A 19598-nucleotide genomic window follows, 5' to 3' on the forward strand; every position below is an offset into this window, starting at 1 on the left:
AGCTCCTGCTGCTGTTTTCATTCTTCACATCCAAGTAAAGAGGGCAACCCCATGTGCTGGTTCTAGACATCTACTGGTTTTGTTCTTCATCCATTTGAGAATCACCTTCTTTTTCAGGATTCCCTGTAGACACCTTCTAACAAAACAAGCTCTTCTCTCTCTTTCCCGATTCCTCAGCTCACCTGCTGCTGTCTTCTCCTCTGTTTCTCTGGTCAGGCCTGACCATGGTTTGGGGCCAGGCAGGTTTCAGAGGTACCACAGATTGAAGGAATCAGTCAGCATTCCTTCATTGCAGCATGACACCTCTCCGGTACATGGGGGATGTGCCAGGAATTAGGTCAGGAAATGATTCCTATTTCCTGCAGCTTTTAAAAATTATTTTTCAGCTGACCAGGCCTCCTGATCTGGTTCACAGCATGGCCCTGCAAAGAGCTGGTGGTGGGAAAATGGAAGGGTGATGCAGCATTGCATGAGGATAAGAAAAGGTAGGCCACAATATCAGAAAACTATGGTCTTTCTGCCGCTGGCCTCAGATGAGCCTGCCCTGAATGTTTGCAAATTATTTTGTCAAACATTTTAAGCAATTTTTGAAGTACTGTCTTGCTTTCAAAATGTATTTGGTAATTAATTATGATATTCACATGACAGAGCTGACTAATTTAAAGAATGGTGAGAAATATCTGAATGAGGACGTGAACAACTGAAGCGTGAAGCAAGAAGTGGCACCTGAAAAGCATCAGCCCAACTGCATGTATGCTTCTTTTGCTTAAAAATCTACCTAGTAGGCATGTAATAATTGTGAAGTGTGAAGCAAGAAGTGGCACCTGAAAAGCATCAGCCCAACTGCATGTATGCTTCTTTTGCTTAAAAATCTACCTAGTAGGCATGTAATAATTGAGCAAAGGGTCCCAAAATGAAATATATGTTTGTTCTTCATAAAGTGTTCTTCTAGCATATGCTCGAAATATCAGTCATGAATGCTGGAAAAGATGGGTGTAGCACAGTGGGAGTTAGTCATGGCCTGAAAACATGGTAGGAAAACAATTTAAGATGAATAGTTACTCAGCTAATTGCTTTGAGTAAGTCTCAGATTTCACACACCCTAGCACCCAACTCAAATTTTTTACTTGATACGATACACTTAAAATGACTAGGAAGAGAAACCCCTTGCATTAAGGATCTTGGAGCTGTGTAAAAGTGTGGTTTAGATGGGCTCTGGAAAATGCACTGCAGTGGATAAAAAGTCCTAGTAATGCCTGGTGTGTTTTCAACCTGCTTGCCACGTGCTGCCAATCTCAAAGCAGCATGCAACCTGTACTTTAATTGCCTCAGTTAAAAAACAAAATAAAAAAATCTGGGAGCTTAGCTTTAAACTCACCTTCAAAAGGAGCTTAAGCCAAGTCACTGGACTTTGCACCTAAACAAACATAAGTGCACATGATTCACGCTGAGTCTCCTTAGGTGCTCTGGCAATAACACAGCTTTTAAAATCACAGCATCTGCTTGCTAAATACATGTATTTATACCTTTGGTGCATGAAGAATGAAGTGTATGTGGTTAGTATGGAGGCAAACATAACTTCCAAGTTCAGTTCTAATTTCTGTGTCTGGACTGAATTACTTGCAAAGAGCTGAGATCATGGGAAGCATGACATTTACATTCACTTCCTGAACTCTGCATAATACATGAGCAAAGGCATAGAAACTATTGAACCTTAGATTAAGGCTACAACTAAAGCCAGACGAGAATAAATAAGTATTGACTGAAGTATGCTGGGAGAATTTACCACTTGGGGTGTACGCTAATCTAGGCATACGCACATGCTGCAGAGGTATATAAATGAATGCAGTATACTTTCTAAAGAAAACTATGTATAACTTGGTAGTAATTGTATTGAGAAGCAAATTCCACCATGCATTCTTTTTTGCTTCTGTGTTTTGTCTTGCTCTTCGGGAAAAGTGTAGATTTTAGCATGATTATTAAGGGACAGCAGGCAGTGCACATGGTCTTATGGGAAAGAAGGGTTGAGAATTGGATGCAGCCATTAGAAAGAGGTACAGAGCTGGTGCAAATGCTGAAGAGGCTTGAGAGGGACAGTAAAGAATAGCTTTGACTGGAGAGTGGGAAGAATGGAGGCCAAAAAAAGGTGTTGCAACAATCAAGTAATGAATAAGATATGAAGCACAGTTATGGTGGTGATGACAGAGATTTTAAAGATGTCACCCAAGAAGAGAATCACGGCATGATAGATAAAACACTGAATGTGAAACAGAGACTGGAGAAAAAGAGGCAGCAAAGACTTCACTGAAAGAACAGAGCAAAAGCTGTAAGGAGTGAGAAGCCTGGAGAGGAAAAGAAACACTGTCTTTGAAATAGGAAACCTTCAAATAGTATTCAATCTGCTTAGTGAAACCGAAATGCATAGAAAAGGAGTCTTACACTGGACGAAGAAGGGATTCAGATGACATTGTAGGGTGCATTTCAGAAGCTGAATAACATAACAGTTGAGGGTTAGGAGTAATTGTTTTTTCCCATACACTGTTTTCAAGCTGATACTTTCCCCTACGGTTCCCCTGCAGATGGGTCAAGTGATGGGTCAAGTCAGGAAGACCATGGCGGGGGCTGTTCATCTCCTCTCTTTCCATTTACCCTTAATGTGTGCATCCTTTGTTACTGTAAGAGAGGTGCTTGCGTACCACTAACAGCTTTTCTTCAAAAAAAACAACTTTTTTTCATTAAAATGGAGAAATGAAATGGTTACAGTTATAATGATGGGAGAACTATCATGTTAAAAAACAAACAAACAAAAAATAACAAAACAAACAAACGTAATTCCACAATTTTCTCATCAGAAGAGATGTACTGACATCTGGAATGTCTGATCTTGAGACTCTGACAAATAATGAAATATTTCACCAGCAAATAAGAGGTAATGGTAAAGTCACTTTCAAATATGGATAGAGATGATTTGAATGGCTGGGTCCACACTTTACATTGATGATATGTCATGGTAAACATCCATAATGAAAATTAAATATAAATAAAAACTTTAATCCCTTATTTTGTTGAAAAATTAAGCCTTGGTTTAGGCTAAAAATAATCCAATATATAGAGAGTTTTGTGGAAAATTAGACTTGTGTAAACCTGTAACCTGTACCCTGGTTCTCTTCAGAACCTGTCAAATTAAAATGAGGCACGTGAGCCTGAGATGATTTATCTTAAACCTGTTAATTTACCTGACATAGAACTTTGTTCTAATCCAGCCCAGAGACCTGCATCTAAAACCAACCAGCGTGCTCTAAAACAGCAACAAAACCCAGCAGCACAGACCTTTCAGTAAAACAACTGCTATGCTGGGACAGGGCTTCAGCAAAAAAAAGATCAGGATGGGCATGTCACAGCTCTCCTCTGTTTCAACAGCTCCTTTGCTTGTTTAAGTGGGTTGATTTGGAGAGAGAACTGCTCTTTTAACAGTAATCTCCCTACCATATATGCATATAAGCTATGTATTTAACTGAAAGAAATCACGGCATCATCTTCCATTCATTATCACTTGGGACTTTTGTCTTTGAGCTATTCCGACCAATCACAAAGGGGCAGGATTCAGCCTGAACAAAAATATGCATAGAAAGTCTTAAATTACACTCAAAAGTTTTTATATACTTGGTAGGGACTTCTGTTCATGAAGCTTGCTCTTGTGAGAGCCTGGCCACTTACTTTAATAATTCAGTAATATTAAAATAATTTCAATCGAATAAACAGTAGTTCAGTAAAACTTTGGTAGTCACATAAAGAGAAACTGAACCACGTATGTGCTATTCCACCTTATGAAACGCCGGATATGCTGTTTTTCTGTTCAGATAAATACCTAAATGGGAAGCCCCCATTTTACTTCTTATCCTGACCTTGTTAGGAAAGCCTTTCGTGATGACACAGCAAAACTGAGGCACATTGTCTGTTAAAATTCCTATCACTGGATCAGCAAGAGAAACCACAGCAAATATTTGAGCGCAGGGGCAGCCCACTTCCTGCATGTCACTGGGAGCTGGAGGAGGTGGTAAAGGCACAACGAGCTTTTGCTGTTCTCGTCCGTTTCCCAAAATTCTGATCCACAATCTGGCTGAATCTGCTCATCTCCTTCCACATAGCTGTTACAAAACTTCCTGCCTGTTGTTTAACAACCAAACAGGCATTTTTGTTTTACAAATGAAAACATTTTATTACAGAAATGCTGTGTGTGACCTCTGACAAAACCAGCTGGATGCTGAAAAGATGGAAAATCAGCTACTGCACAAGTCTGACTGCTTGTTTCACAACTGTCAATCTGTTCGGCAACACCAATATGGTTATTGCATATTAATAGAATATAACAGTAATTAAAGCTTATTCCATCTAAAAGCCTGGTAAATAATCTAATTTCAGATTTCTAAAAGCTTGCACATTTAAGTAGCTAATGGGTGTTTACAACATTTAGTATGTTATTAAGATTCAAACTGCGATACAGATTTATGCAAGGTACACACAAAAATCACTTTCAGCACCAAAGGAATCAATCTGGTCTCCTGGATAATACTTGAAATGTGGGATACATTTTCCTTCTTTACTGCAGATACGGTCTGCAACACCAGCCACTTACATGGACAAAACATACACAACCTATTGAAAGGAAAACATTTCCAGTGTAGGGCTGAGTAGAGTTCTCCTCCATGTCTTGGATATTGTGGTCCTCTTCACTGACTGTGCTGCAGATGGAGGCTGCTGTGATCTTGATTGTCAGTAAGCATGCGGTGGGGAACCTGTAGTTTGTCAACAGGAAACGGCCCACAGATCATTTTAAATTTCAATAAATATTTTCATGGTTTTACTGAATTGGGGATCACATTATGTGTGACCCAGTACAAGATGAAGATTTCTTTCTTTCTTTCTGAGAATTTCACCGTAGTGCTTGTCATCTCCAAGACCAGTAGTAGTCGCATGCATGTGGATAGACCACCTAAAGCTAGTTCACTGTAGACACTTAGTGTCCTCACTCTCCACAGCTTCCTTAACACAACAAGAGGGGAAAGAGTTCTGTTTTTAAGAGCTGATCAAGTACCCAATCTAAACAATATGTATTTGTAATTGTACAGAAACTCATTATGTTTGGATATATTGGGGGGAGGAGGGAAGGTAGGGACAGGGAGAACAAACAGAAACAAAAGCATACAATACAAAGCTCATCTGCTCGGATAAGATCTTTTATAGTCCCTGATCCTCGTTATCAGCTGAGCTCTCTTACACACACACTGTGAGGAAATATGTAGGTGTTAAAATTAGGAATTAACTTTCTAAACCGGCTGATTCTTGCAGCATTGGGTGTTGGCCTGGTTTAGGATGGAACTTGGAGCAGCACGACTGGTTGTGAAGTCAGGCTGTGACCAAAACCACTTTGAAGAAGCCTTAACTTACTATAAATGTGTCAGCATTCCTTAGCTTCAGTTTTCTGCTGTTAATAGTGCCTTTTGCTACTTTTCACTGAGACATGCCTTCTGGGTGTTTTCCACCCTCTTTTCATTGCTGTTTCTGTAGTGAATGCTCCAGCATCCAGGTCCAAGTGCTTAACCTAGCGGCTAAGAAATGTACAGAACCGAAGATGGCCCAGATAATCTCGGATGTCTCTTCCAACCTTAATGATCCATGGTGTTTGCTGCAGTAGGGTGTCTTCAGTGCAGAGCTCTTTCCTTCCATTCTGGTCCCATTTCTGTTTTCTGAGCTATCATAAAGTGTGATTCTATGCAGTAAAAATAAGCAGAAGCCGTGTGCATGTGCGATACAAGTAAATGAACTTCCTGTTGTAAATGCATGAAACAGGCTGTGTTCTCTCCTCCTGACATCCCTGTCTTTAGCTACTATAGCCAGTAATGAGTGAAACATGAAAATAAAAATGTAGTTTACTATTTAAAAAGTAATCTAGTGATTATTTTTTCTGTAGCGATAACCACAACAATTACGAGGATAATCGAGAAACACGGTATGCATGGAGCAGTGAACAAGCAGAAGGGGGATAAGCCAAACCACAGCGCTTGCGGCTTGTGCTACCTTTTGAGGATTTACGAGAGTCAAGAAATCAAAGGCCTTCACACAGCTTTCCTTGGGCTTTTATTCAAGGGGTGTGTGTGTGTGTACCAAGTGCTGCCTGGGATTAATTCCCAGCACACCAAGCCCCTGGGGGCCCTCCTCGCCCTCCCTGGCCCCCACACGGCCGCCGGGAGCCGGGGGGGGGGCACACCAAGCCGCCCGCGCTGCGCCCGCCCGCGCCGCTCTCCCCTCCCCGCGCCCAGCCAATGGCGCGCGCCCGCGGCGGGAGGTGTGTGCCGCGACCTCACTTCCGGTACCTGTCACCCCGCCGCCGCCGCCGCTGTTCGGCCTCAGGACGCGGCGCCGCCGCCCCCCCGCCCTCAGCCCCCCGCCCCCCCCACGGGCAGCGGCCGTTGGGAGGCGCCGCCATCGCGGCCGGGCCCCGCCCCCCGCGCCCATGGGCGCCCGGCGGCCGCGGGCGGTGGCAGCGCCTCCACGGGCGGCTGCGGGCAGGGCCTGAGCACGGTACGGGGCGGCGGGGGGCGCCCGGCCGGGGCCGGAGGGTGGGATTGGGCTGGTCTGAGTTGGGCTAGTTTGGGTTGGTCGGGTTTAAGTTGGCTTGGTTCAGTTCGATGGGGTTGGTTTAACTTGTGTTGGATTAGTTTGGGATGGGTTGGGATGGTTTGGGTTAGTTTGGGATAGTTTGGGTTGGTTGGGTTGGTTTGCTTTAGTTTGGGATGGTGTGTTTGGTTTAGTTTGGGTTGGTTTGGTTCAATTTGTTGTTTTTTTTTTTGGGGGGGGGGGGATTTGGGTTGGTTTGGTTTATTTTGGCTTGTTTTGGGGGGAGTTGGCTTGGGTTGGTTTGATCAGTTTGGTTTAGTTTGGATTGGTTTAGTGTGGAGATGAGGGGACACTTCTTCACAGTGAGGGTGATAGAGCACGGGCACAGGCTGCCCAAGGAGGCTGTGCAGTCACCTTCTCTGGAGACATTCAAAACTCACCTGGATGCCATCCTGAACAGTGTGCTCCAGGTGATCCTGCTCAGTGGGGGGTTGAAGTGAGTGATCTCCAGAGGTCCCTTCCAACCCCAGCCATTCTGGGACACAGTGATTTTGTGGATGGGTTGGGTTTGAATTGGTTGGGTTTGGTTTAGTTTGGTTTTACTTCATGTTACTGCCATGTTCTGCTGCTGGGCTGTATCCTGGGGGTCCAAGGGCAAGCGGGGGCATCCCTGGTGTTTGAGGCTTGTGTTTCTAGACCAAAAACCAATTCTGGAAACTTCAGGGAGGCATCAGGGTGCTGGGACTCAGGGAATAGAGAGATAGGAGGTGATGTCCTGGCACACAAGGTGCCAGCTTGGTGCTGTCCTGTCGCCTTGATGTGGCCCATTTGAATTGCCTGTCCTGTTTGGGAACCAGATGGAGGATTTGTACTTGGAGGTTGCCGTGGCTTGGCTGGTCAAGGTGTGCTTTTTTCATGATCAGAGCAGGATACCTGTGGAGCAAGGAGTGGGTCTGTGGCAGCTCCCCCTGTATCGACTATTGTTGGTTTGACAAGCAAATTGTGTTTCCTGATGGTCCCTCCCAGGCTGTCCACTTGCCGTCTGAAAGGCAGGTGGAAAAGATAACGTTCAAACAGAAATGGAAAGAAGTGTTACAAGGTCTCGCCTTGTGTATTCATATTAAGATTAGCACAGTCTCACTGGCATGAGTAGCTGCTCCTAAGCTCTCAGATAAAAGCCATATGAGTACAGGCATCGTCAGCCAGGATTATCTGGACTAACAATGTTTGGCACTACAGTGGCATTGGATGCCTTAGTAGTACTTCACAAATAAAGACGTTGCATAAGTTTTGCTGGGACAGAAAGGTTTAATCAAACTGTGCTTGTGTTACAGAACGTGCACTGACTTCCCTAATAGCATTGAACACAGATTGTAGGGTTGTGATTCACGTGGTCTTTGCAGGTAGCAAAACTGAAAAGCGTTTCACTTAAAAGCTCTGAAGTGCTGCCCTAACACTGAGTATACCTGGTCTCATGCTGAAACTGACGGCAGCGGTGCTTCATGTGATGTGGTCACAAGCCTACGCTAAGCTAAACCAGTATCATAACCTTTGTTAGTTGGCATTAGCTGTCCATCCAGCAGCCCTTGGCTCTCAGTTACCTTTCGTGGCAACTTGTTGGATTTTAAGTAGTGCAAGGTATTGTTTCAGAAGGATGAGTGTGTGCCCAGACCTTATCAGAGGTTTGTACAACTGCGTGGCCAGCATGCTCTCTTGCTTTTCCCATGTTTGGAAGGAGCACTTGACATAGTCCAAAAAAAAGTTCTTATCAATCTGCTGATGCCTTGTATTGACTCTCATCCTGTACATTCACGCGGCATAGAGAGTCTTGCTTGCCTGTGATAATCTTGTACATCTTGAAAGCCTTTTTCTCTTTTGCAGTTCAGTTTTGTTGTTGTTGCTTTTTTAATGTCTTCATTTTCTGTTCATGCCATTCAAAATAGTCCTCTCACAGGAAATTATGAAATCTAAAGCAAAGAATAGGGGTTGCACTTCTGTTGAGATTTTTGTGTCATTATGTTTTTAATATTTTGTGTTCAGTGTTACAAAAGCATTAGAGAAGATAGTGTCCTACAGCACAGTAGGATAAGTGGCCTAGGATATTCATCTTGTTCTAGAAATTGGATTACAGTGTTCACTGTTTACCTGAAGTGATCAAGGAGGACAAAGGATTGTGTGTTTTTTTTTTGTTGTTGTTGTTTTTTTTAATTCTCGGCTTTTAGAAGAAGTGCTTTCTTCAAAATTGCAAACAGGGCTTTTTTCTTGTTTACGTTGCCTTGGCTTACATGCTGTGATTTCAGTTCCTAGTTGTCTCTCTTGCAACTGGAATATTTATTATGAGACGAGGAAGAGAATGCCTTACTTGTCTGGGAAAATAAACAACGTTGAATTTATATCTATTATAAATATGAACATGTTCTTACAGCATTCATGAATTTTAACATTTTTAATTTAATCTGTCTGCTCTTGCAAAATCTCCCTAAATTTGTTTTGTTTTTTTTTGAGTTGAGTGGACAGGGGAGTCAACTTAATCAAAACAGTATTTATTTTTATATAGCTATGTATGTGACTTTTTTTTTCTTTTTTCTTTTTTTTTTTTTTTTTTTCAATATGGGCCTTGTAAAGTATGTAACAATAAAATCTCTCCCTTTGCAATTGGCCTTTCAAGTACCAACCACACCCCAAAGACATCTTGTGGGACATATGTGTGTACCTCAGGATCCATAACAGTCTGTCTGCATAAAGACTTAGACTTCTGTGAGAACGCTTCTTAGGAGTAAAAGTATTTTGTTTTATAACAGATAATTAAAATACCACAGGGCTTTGACTGAGGTGGTCTTAACTGAGGGATTTTTATTTTGTTTTGTTTTATTTTATTTTATTATTTTATTTTATTTTTAGCATGAAGAAAAAAGCTTGGAATGATATTGGCATGTACCAGTCACGGAGCCTAGTTAGCTGAATGTCAGTGTAGTCCTTCTGTAAAACTAAGTGTTGTATTTACAACCTCAGCCATTTAAAAAAACGAAACAAAACAGGTTTAGCTCAAGTGAAGTGACAGTGTTGTTTTTTCTGAAGAGACGTGAATACAAAAAAGCAGTACATTATATGATATCAGTATAAAGTTAGATTAGTAAGCTATGGGAAATCTTGTTGACTTTTTTTTTTTTTTATTTTAAAGAAAGAATGTTGGCACTTTTTTATTAATGAAGAGACCCTTGTTATCGCCAATGTGCACGTGAAATGGAAGGGTAACGTATGGAAAATGGCTTCTGTTTCAACCTTGCAAGATGCTGCGTGAAGTGGTGAGTAAATACATGGACTGAGAATTACCTTGGCAATATTTTTGTACAACTAGAGAAGAAAAAATTCAGCAGTACAGTTTCTGTAAAGAGTGATTAATGTGTAGCCAACTGACAAGAAAGAAATCTGAGCAAGATGTACAAACAAATAGTTGACAAACGAAAGGTGGCACAATCAGGAGAACAGTGTAAGTAATATTTCCTTATGTTGTAGCGTCTGTTGCTGTGTTGGACTTTTACATAGAAGGAAGTTGTGTATAGGCGCTACCCAGTAGAATTCTTAATTAGATGAATTCTTAATATTTTATAAGTTTTTAAAAGTGTTTAAGAGTGTTCAGCATCTCACAGGACCAGGTCTGTAAAATGCTGAATAGACACTGAGTGAAAAAGTAGTTATCCTGTAAGATAAAGCTCTAAATCATCTCTATGCTCAAAATAAAAGTGATTGTTAGAAACTAAAATCTCTCTCTTAAAAGCATAATATCTGGCATGTTTTGAAAACACTAAATAGATATTTAGCAGATTGTTGTGTGACCAGATTGTATGTTGCATTGAGATATTGCCAAATGTGATTCTGCTTCCTCATACCAGTTCTAATGGTTTCTGCTTATGAAACAGTATTTATTTATAAGTGCATTGCATGTGTCTTTTAAATATCTAGGAAGTATAATTTCTGTGTCCAGCAAAGGGCTTCTTTTGCACAGATTAATACAAATTGTAAAATACAATTCACTGGTAATTCTAATCCTGATACAGGCTTAAGTTGTTACGTCACTGGTTTATGTGGTTGCTTGCTGTGTTTTAAAGTGCTGTAAGCATGATTTATTTATTTTTGTACATTGCAGATTGAAAGATGAGAACAAGCAAACAGGATAGTTTGTTGCAGTATTACATTCATTAAATTTATTGTTTTAGTTCAAGTTCAATGATACATATGGAAACACTAACAATATGAAAAATATTTGCAAGCATTTGGAAAATTACCTATCCCTCTCTAGAAATGTTGATATACAATCATATGGTTTTATTTATTTATGTATTTATAAACTAAAAAAAATATTCACTTAAAGTTCCCAAATGGTGAAAGAAACATGGTTAAAGATGCATCTGCCCTGAGTAGCAACTCAGTGTTGCTACTTGGCACTTAGCAGCTACTGAAGTTGTAAGGTTTTTTTGGCATTTGGTTCCAGCCAGCTGACATGCATGTGAAAGCAAGTTAGTCCACTGTTTTCAGATTTCAGTAGTCCAGTTTGTTGGTAAGTAGGTAAAAGGAAACCAGAGCTGATGTTCAGTGTGCAACTAAATTGCTGGCTGGGTAAATTGTTGTTCATCCAAATATGTATGAAATCCTGGAGCTGAGAGCATTTACTGTTGTGAGTAGCTTGGAGTATGATGTATTTTGCATGGAAAAACGTTATCACAGTCTGTCCTAATGTTATTTAGATTTAACCAAAAAAAAAAAAAAAAGAATCAAACTATTCTGTCAAGGTTTTGATGCAGGTCTTACTGTCTTAATGGTTATATCTACACATCCAGCACAGCTCTACTGTCTGAAAAATTTCTAATATCTGCATGTAGACTTGTATTGCAGTTTTGGTTTTGTTACATAAATAAGACTGTACATGCCTGTTTCATTTTAATTATTTACTAGAAATTACTGATACAGCAATTCACAGAAGAAACTGTTGAATTTAAACTATAATGAGAGTGTTCACATGGTAAGAACTTTTGTCTATTAGCAAAATCTCTTTGAAAGTGAAGACTTCAATTACTGTTGATGCTTCCTATTTGCCTGTTAGTGTTGCTGCTTCAGCAAGAATGTTATTAAGTACATGACATCAGAGTCATAGTGCAGGCTCATATAAAAGATAACATAGCATCCTCGTGTATTTATTCAACATGTATGGAAAATATTCCCTGGAGTAGTTAAATTGAAAAATATAGTATGAAACAACTTAGATTTGAGGGTGGAAAGAGGGAGAAGATGAGAGTTTTGTCAAGAAGGGCTGGTTTAAAGACTCCTGTTTTTATTGCCAGGCAGTGCTTGCTGGCATTCTTTGCAATGGGGCCAAGGAATGCTCCATTACAGCAGTCCACAAATCCACCCACTCTTATGTGTTGCAGTGCACGGGTCATAGTGAATATTGTGGGCTTGTGGGCAGTTTTCAGGGGAAGACAACAGGAGCTACACATTGCCAGCTTAAAAATGTTTCTCATAGAGGCTAGAATTATATTCATGATGAATGTTAGTAGTCCTACAAAAAAAATGGAAAAAATAACCAGCATAGGTATGCACAGAATACCGGACAGTGATGTTTAGTCGGCAAAGTTGGAAATGGTTAAATGTGACTTTTCAAATCTTTTTCTTAGCCAGTAGGTAAACATCCAGTTTGGAGTATGTTTGCTGTATTACTGGGTTTTCCCAGGCAAATTTGTTTTAAATGGAAGATGCTGTATGAATGCAGTTTCACTAGAAAAGAGCGATGTAAACGGGAGAACATTCTGTCTGTGGTAGTTTCTGACATGGTGGTTATTGAAAATTTTGCTCAGTGGCATAAAGTGTAGTTATACTGTTAAGCTGTATATACCTGAAACTTAAAAATGGTGCAGTGTGTGTACTCGTATTGCACGTAGCTGCCCACAGAGAAGAGCATGTAAGAATTTTGAACTGTTTATTACCTCTGAAAATATTTTTTAATATTTTATTTATTATTATTCTTATCCACTGTGGAACAAAAGACTGCTGTGTGGAGTTACACAGGCCAGACTGACTAGAAACAAGTCAGGTAGCAGCTTTAGAAAACATATAGGTAAGGGACAAGAATAGTTTGCAGCTCAGAATACTGCTTTTGAAAAAAAGCAGCAGCTGTACTTTTTGTGTACTGTGCTTCCATAGAGATGTGGCTGTACATAAACAGGCCAATGTTTTCAAGCAGCTGCCAAATTCTCAGCTTTTAAATGTATGTTTTGGGCACCTGATTTTCAGTGTACTGAGCTGCCATAATTCTAACTGTTACAGGGAATTGCATTTTCTCAAGATTATAAATTCTGTTGAAGTTCAATAGTGATTATCCTTGAAGAAGATAGAAGAGTTTAGTTTGCAGCTATCAGTCATTTTATTTCTCTTCTACCTGATATGTGGGTATGAAAAAAGCAGAATCAGCTGTCCCCTCGCTGTGTTGTTGCTGACAGCCCTGCAAATACGAAGCTTGTAGTGAGAGGTGTGGTTGCACATCACTGCCTGATCTGATCCAGCAACTGTTGTTAAAGATCAGACATGCTCTCTCTTCATGCTTCTTTCCTTTGCTGCCAGCCACGTGGATGCCAACCTTCCTTCCTTTCTGCTGCCCTTCAGTGAGTCCGTTCAGCTATCTCAACCTATTTACATTTTTCCTGCATTATGTTTCTACCAGTTTAATGAGCCAGATTTTTTCACTGAGGCTGTGTCTATACTAGGTAATAAAATATGCTGGGGATTGTTCTCTGGACCCAGAGCGAAGTGGCAATACCGCACACACCTAACAGCCTTCTTCCCAGAACAGATAGCTGTTTCCTTAACCAGGCCTGGGCGTTTGGTTGGGAGAATGCCAAGCTGCTGTGGGCCCAAATGGTGTCAGAGAGAATGCTAACATGTATGGCTCAAGCCTGAGCTCTGACCCTGGTTTATTTACTCTTATAGATGTGGCCAGAGAGGTCAGACAGTGTGGGAGCCAGCCCAAAGGTAGGCTGGAGTTACGTGGCTGGAAATGAAGAGGGGAGAGTAAAGGCACAAGACTGACAATGTCAGAGCTACGGCAGGGATATCCTTTTGATGTCATGGAGCTATTAGTTACTTAAGCTGGCTGTACCCTTAATGCAACTTTATTTTGCAACCCGAAACTTCTGTGTGGCTCTGCAGAGGGCTGTGAGTGCTGTCCCCCTTGTAACTGCTTTCTCAAAGTTCTATTCTGTCAGCTAAAATGTCTTACAAATTAAATTCAAACTAATATATGAAAGTATATGTGGGATTCTGTAAACAAAATTTCTTGTCCTGACTGTTTCGTTGGTCTGTTGGTTGTTTCTGTCTTTTTTTTTTTCTTTTTTTTTTTTTTTTTTTCCCACCTTGCTGTAATTCAGTTTCTTCCTTGGTTTTTTCAAAAAAAAAAAAAAAAAAAAGTGGGGAAGTGAGGTGGAGTAGCAGGCAGGCAGCAGTGGTGATACTATTGTTAATATGGTGCTGTTAAACCAGTAAGTAGATACCCTTTACATCATGTGAAGGATGAGCAGAGAACTTAGATGTCAGGAAAATAATTGGTTATATTTTGATGTTTTTGATCATGCAGGAGTGTGAGCTTGTGATCTCTATACTGTAGCAAGTGACCTGATTTAGAACTGTGAAGTCATGTGAACCAAGTATATCCTCTGACATGTCAGTAGCTTGGAAGCACAAGTACTTGATGTCCATTTGCCAAAAGATGTAGATTCATTGCATTCATACCTGTTGCTAGGACTTCAGTCCACAATGTTAATTCAATGGAAACTTTGTTTCTGGGTGATATATTTGTCATGCAGAAAAGCTTCTTATGGTAGGAATTTGTAAATTATTGGAACAAAACTGAAGACTTCTTTCACTCTTTTTTGTTGTTGTCAAAAAAAAAAAAAAAAATTTGATTCACATTCCACTCTGGGTACTCTGAGTTGTGGCACGCCATTAAATCAAACTTAGTTTATTTTTAGTAGGGTTTTTTATTATTTAAATGTAATCACTGAGCAATGGGAGCGTGTAAAAAATACTCTGAAGGAATGAGCAAAATTGTAATACGCTGAAGAATAAGTAAACCAAGCAATTCCAGGTGCTGTTTATAGAAGGCATTAGTCTACTGGTAGAAGCGTACAAAAGCTAGCTCCTTGGGATTACTCAATTAATTTCCAGAAGAAAGGGCCTTAATCTGTAATATCTTTTCTGAAGGTCAGTCTCTTTTATTGGATGTAAATCTTACTAAGCTGAATTTAGGTTATCAAATATACTTTGCTAGTATGTCTGGGCAGGGAATGAAGTTTATCAGTGGAAATAAAACCACAGAAAATACACAGTGGTGTTCTTCTCCACTAAGAAGGCGAATTCAGGCTTCTTGAATCTCTTCCAGAAACAGATGTAAATTCCACTGTAGCTTTTCAAATAGTGAATAATCATGGTCTGTTACATTTGATGATGAATCACGCAAGGGGTTGCAGATGGTGAGAAGAGTGCAGCTGTGCAGATACTAGAGGAGCTGAGATGGAAGACTAGAGGACCCGAGGGAATGAAGGAGGTGATTTGAGGGTGGGATGATAGAGCTTATGAAAGAGAAGGATAAGACAGCTGAAAGACTATTGAAGCTGAGCATGCTGGGGTAAAGCCAAAAACTGAAACCTGAGATTTGGGGATGGGGAGAGTGCTGGAAACTGAAAAGGATGTATACTTGAGGTAAAAAAGATTTTTCTTGTTGCTGATCTCTGAATCAGAAGTTGCAGCATTAGATATCAAAATAACTTTGCTTTTGTCCCAGGCCAAAGTAAGGAGACAACCCTAGATGGAAGTTTAAGCAGTAGATGAAAAGAGGAAACTGAAGGGCTTCATGTACCTTGTAAAGGAATGATGGTCCTAAGTAGGAGAGCTACTGTAGTTACACATACAGATGCAAAGTTGTGGGTTTTTTTGTTTTGATTGTTGAGGATGGGGCTTGTGCAATGAAATCAGAATTGCAAAATTTGGGAATTCACCAGGTAGAGAAGTTTTATCTGACTAGGTGCTCCTAAATAAGGGGGATTGCATGTCCCAGGTTGTGGTTGAAGGGCTGTGAAGATTCAAGTGAAGCTTTGCATAATCTCAGTGATAAAAGGAATGATCTTAAACCAACATCCTAGAAAATCCAAACCATCTTTCACCTGTTTGCATTGGGTAATTTTAATTGAATCCATCTTTCTCCCTTGATTAAAAAGTATTGTTCCAAGACAACAGCTCTTTTCTTTATTCAGGAAAGATGTTGCCGTTAGAATCTCTGTAAGAACTACTATTTTTGCCTACAGGTCAGAAGTCCACAGCCAAAGTGAATATTTAACCACTATTTCAAGGACAGCCAATTGTCTTTTTCTTAATAAAGTAAGCAATTAGGAGTCAAAGTGAGGGATCGTGGAAAACTAGAATACTTCAAGTACTAACATAGCTTCAGGCATCCATTTTGTGTATTCTACAAACCTTAGTAAGTGCAAAAGAAGAGTTATGCTCATAAACTGCTGTGCTGATAACTGTCTTCAGAATTACTTTCTTAACTCTTTTAGTCTTACTACTTCAAAAAGTCAGGTATATGCAGTATGGTCTGCCTTCCTCTTCCATTAACTTTGAACCTACAAGTCTTGCCAAATTTGACAGAGGAGTGGTGGTTGCAAAGGTATTGGAGTCGCATAATTTTTTGGGGAGTTGTAACTGGACAGAAGGAGGGAAAACACATTATTGACCCAGCTGAGGAAATGACGCAATAAGAATTCAACAATTCTCTGTTCTATTTGGCCAGTTAATTGCCAATCAGCACAGGAGCACTGGTTGCAACATGCAGCTCTGAGCCAGCTTACAGCGTGTGCTCACTGTTTGCCCAGTCAGTTCAGGGACATTGCGTGGGGAGAGGGAAGTATTGTGAAGAAGGGAAAGATCAGGGAGTCACGATAGGATGACGTGGGGTTACAATGGTATGAAAATGTTATGTCTTGGGAAGCAAATCGATAGAAATTGAAGTGTTTTATTTCTTCTAACAGCAGTTACCCCTTTTCCAGTGTTTTAATGTTACTAGTAGTGAATACCAATATGAATTCTACCTTCCACATTTAGTTACTGTCACAACATAATGCTGTCATGTTTTTATCACGTTGCTTAAACTCAGTTATATACAACTTCAAAAATGTCTTTATGAGGTAACAAAACTACTTGGTATCCTTAAAGTATTGTAGATTGTGTTGCAGAATTTGAAGCCTAGTGTTTGTGTTCAGTTGAAGTTGTAGGAACATTGCTTTGCTTTGTTGAAGAATAAACAAGGATTAAATCGTACAGGAATAATAAGTATGCTCACAAAACAAATGATAAGTTAACTATTTCTCAGCCTTCGTTTTACTACGAATTTATACTGACGGCAGGTATTTCTATTTACAAGACACCAAGAATTCATAGTTTTAAGAGTATGTTATTACCAGTCCTGTCAGGAAGAAATTATTGACAATATATACCAATTGCTACCACATATAAGGGTCTGAGGAGATAAAACAAATGCGATTCTTTTATCCTAGTTAATAAGGACACATTTTAAGACATCCGTGCATATACGTGAACCCTAAAGATTGTTGCAATGTTATTGGAGTTTTAGAAATTGCTTCTCACTAAATCATCTAAGTCTTTGCTTGATTCCATAAGTTAATGGCAACTGATTTTTTTATTTCTTTATCTAAATAAATATAGTCAGTCTAAAGTCTCACATTTGTTAGTAAGAGCTGCTAGACATCTTTGCTTGTAAAAGTTATGATGTCCTTTTGAATAGGACAGTGTTTTTTAATTTTTTTATTTTTATTTTTTAATCTAGCAAAGGAACAAGTAAAGTTTCTGAGTTAAAGGTTTATGTAACAGCATCATCAATATGTTTAATGGAAAATGACCAAAAAACCTGCCTGGCACTTCTTCTATATGTATCAGATTTAATTTTAATGGACAATTTTATTTGCACAGATGTCTTTAATGTTTCACCCTCTGAAGTTTATTTTTACCATATGTAGTAAAAACATACTCTGCAGGAAACTTAGTAATAGACTTATTTTATTTACTCAAAATTTGATTATATTGGAGATAATCATTTAGTCACCACATTAAAATGCAATTTGTATTTGCCTTTTACCCTCAGATATCTTTATCCTTCAACAAAGGAAATCTCTGTGGAATGGCAGGGCATGGTTAGAAAATTGTTGAGAAGTCACTTTGCATAATCTGAGATGCATTACTCACACATGTAAGGGAACAATTGCAACATTTCAATTTAGTCTCAATGATGTTTCTCAGTGAGCAGCATGTTAAGACAGATGTGTAGGCAGTTTGTAAATGCTGTACACATAGGAACCAACTTTAACTTAACCACTAAAACTTCCTTTTACATACTATTTTTAGAAAAGAGCATTGGTAATGGTTTTATGACGTCTAATATGTTCATGCGGTTCGTAAGACTTTTTCTTTTTTTTTTTTTTTTTTTTTTTTTTTTTTTTAACTTCTCTTAATTTTGCACATACTAGGCAAGTAGGTTTATCCTCAGTTTGAGCACACTGACTTGGAAAGTCCAGGTGTTCCTAGCTGTTAATTGATTCAACATACTGGCTTAGGTAGTTTGCTTGTCAGATGTTTGGACAGTAACGGAAAACTTAAAAAGCCAGATGACTTCCAAAAATGAATAAGGAGTTTGGGGACAGATGGGGAAAGTAAAAGAACTTTGAGTTCATTAACGTGGTAATAAAAATATAGTAAGTACTCAGATGACACGTTTGTATGAACGTGACCTTGGTCTTGGATCAAATAGCAAATACATAAATGTCATGTTTGTCTGAATGTGACCTTGCATTGGTTCAGATATCAATCATAAATCTAATCCTAGATTTTAATGTACATGTACAAAAAATGGCCTCTTAAATGATGCATCGGATCTTTGGTTCTCAGGAGTCACGGTCTTCACATGTAAGTGTTCAGCAAACACAAAAAGCACGTTTGTGCAAAACATTAAATTATTTTAGCTGCATTGCCTACAAGATGCTGTCAATGAATGATTTAGAATCTGTTAAAGCTTGAAGCGCAAATTGCTATGACTGCTATGATTAACATGTATAATCATTTGAATCTCGTTCAAGTATGGAATAATTTGAGTAGAATATAACAGGGACCTGAAGAGCCATGGACACTGAAACAGCATTGAATAAAGAGCAAAGCCGGTGATTGTCTGGAGAGAGGAAAAGAAAAAAAGGTAGAGTGTGCTGCAAGCATAGATGTATATACATGTACATGTATAACAGTGAATTGGGGGTTTTATTAGAAACTGTGATGAGCTGTAAGAAGTAGTTGTGGGGACTTGAAAGAGAGCATGTATCAGAGAATGCCATGTCCTCTGTAACATAATGATTACTAAGATGTTGCAGTGGGTTTCTTGAAGCACATTCCTATTGTTTTTTTTGATTCTTGTATTAATAAAATATACTTAGGTCTGTATTGATGCCTTAAAAATATGTGATGTTATTAATTCCAATCTGAATAATTACTTTCATGGTAAATTGAATGAACTTCCCACATACTGTTGTCTAGGCTGTTTTTTTTTAATGTCATATTAATTATAGTATGCCTATTCTATAATTTTAAGCATGTAGTCAATTCTCAACTACGTGTCAGTGCTCGTTATTTTATGTAAAAGTTGAACCAGAACCAGGATTAATGGAGAAAGGCAAAAAATCACAAATTGCCATTTTTTCAGGATTTCTGTGCATCCCAACAGCAAAAGTCAAAGGAAAACAAAAGATTTTTCCACAAAGATTTTTCTCCCTTATGACTTTGCTGGTACTTACCTGTTTTAGAGTCAGGAATAATCTATAGATCAGACTGGATTGTACTGTAATTAAAAACTAAAGCAAAGACCCCATCGAAGCACT

The 19598-nt window shown here is 39.3% G+C and overlaps 1 protein-coding gene across 5 annotated transcripts in view; it reads left to right on the forward strand.

The window, feature by feature from the left end:
* Nucleotides 1-6531: 6531 nt before the first annotated feature.
* PPARA (peroxisome proliferator activated receptor alpha) overlaps nt 6532-19598 on the forward strand; it is a 42481-nt gene continuing 29414 nt past the window's right edge. For 2 of the 5 annotated variants that reach the window (XM_084301500.1, XM_084301499.1), the window contains exons 1-3: nt 6532-6582; nt 9800-9923; nt 18810-18922. The gene's annotated coding sequence lies outside the window, so the exon portion shown is untranslated. The remainder of the gene's footprint in view (nt 6583-9799; nt 9924-18809; nt 18923-19598) is intronic. The other 3 variants (XM_084301503.1, XM_084301502.1, XM_084301501.1) reach the window with 2 other exon arrangements.

The sequence above is a fragment of the Netta rufina genome, assembly GCF_964035555.1.
Source record: "Netta rufina genome assembly, chromosome: 1".
In the NCBI taxonomy this organism is placed as follows: domain Eukaryota; kingdom Metazoa; phylum Chordata; class Aves; order Anseriformes; family Anatidae; genus Netta; species Netta rufina.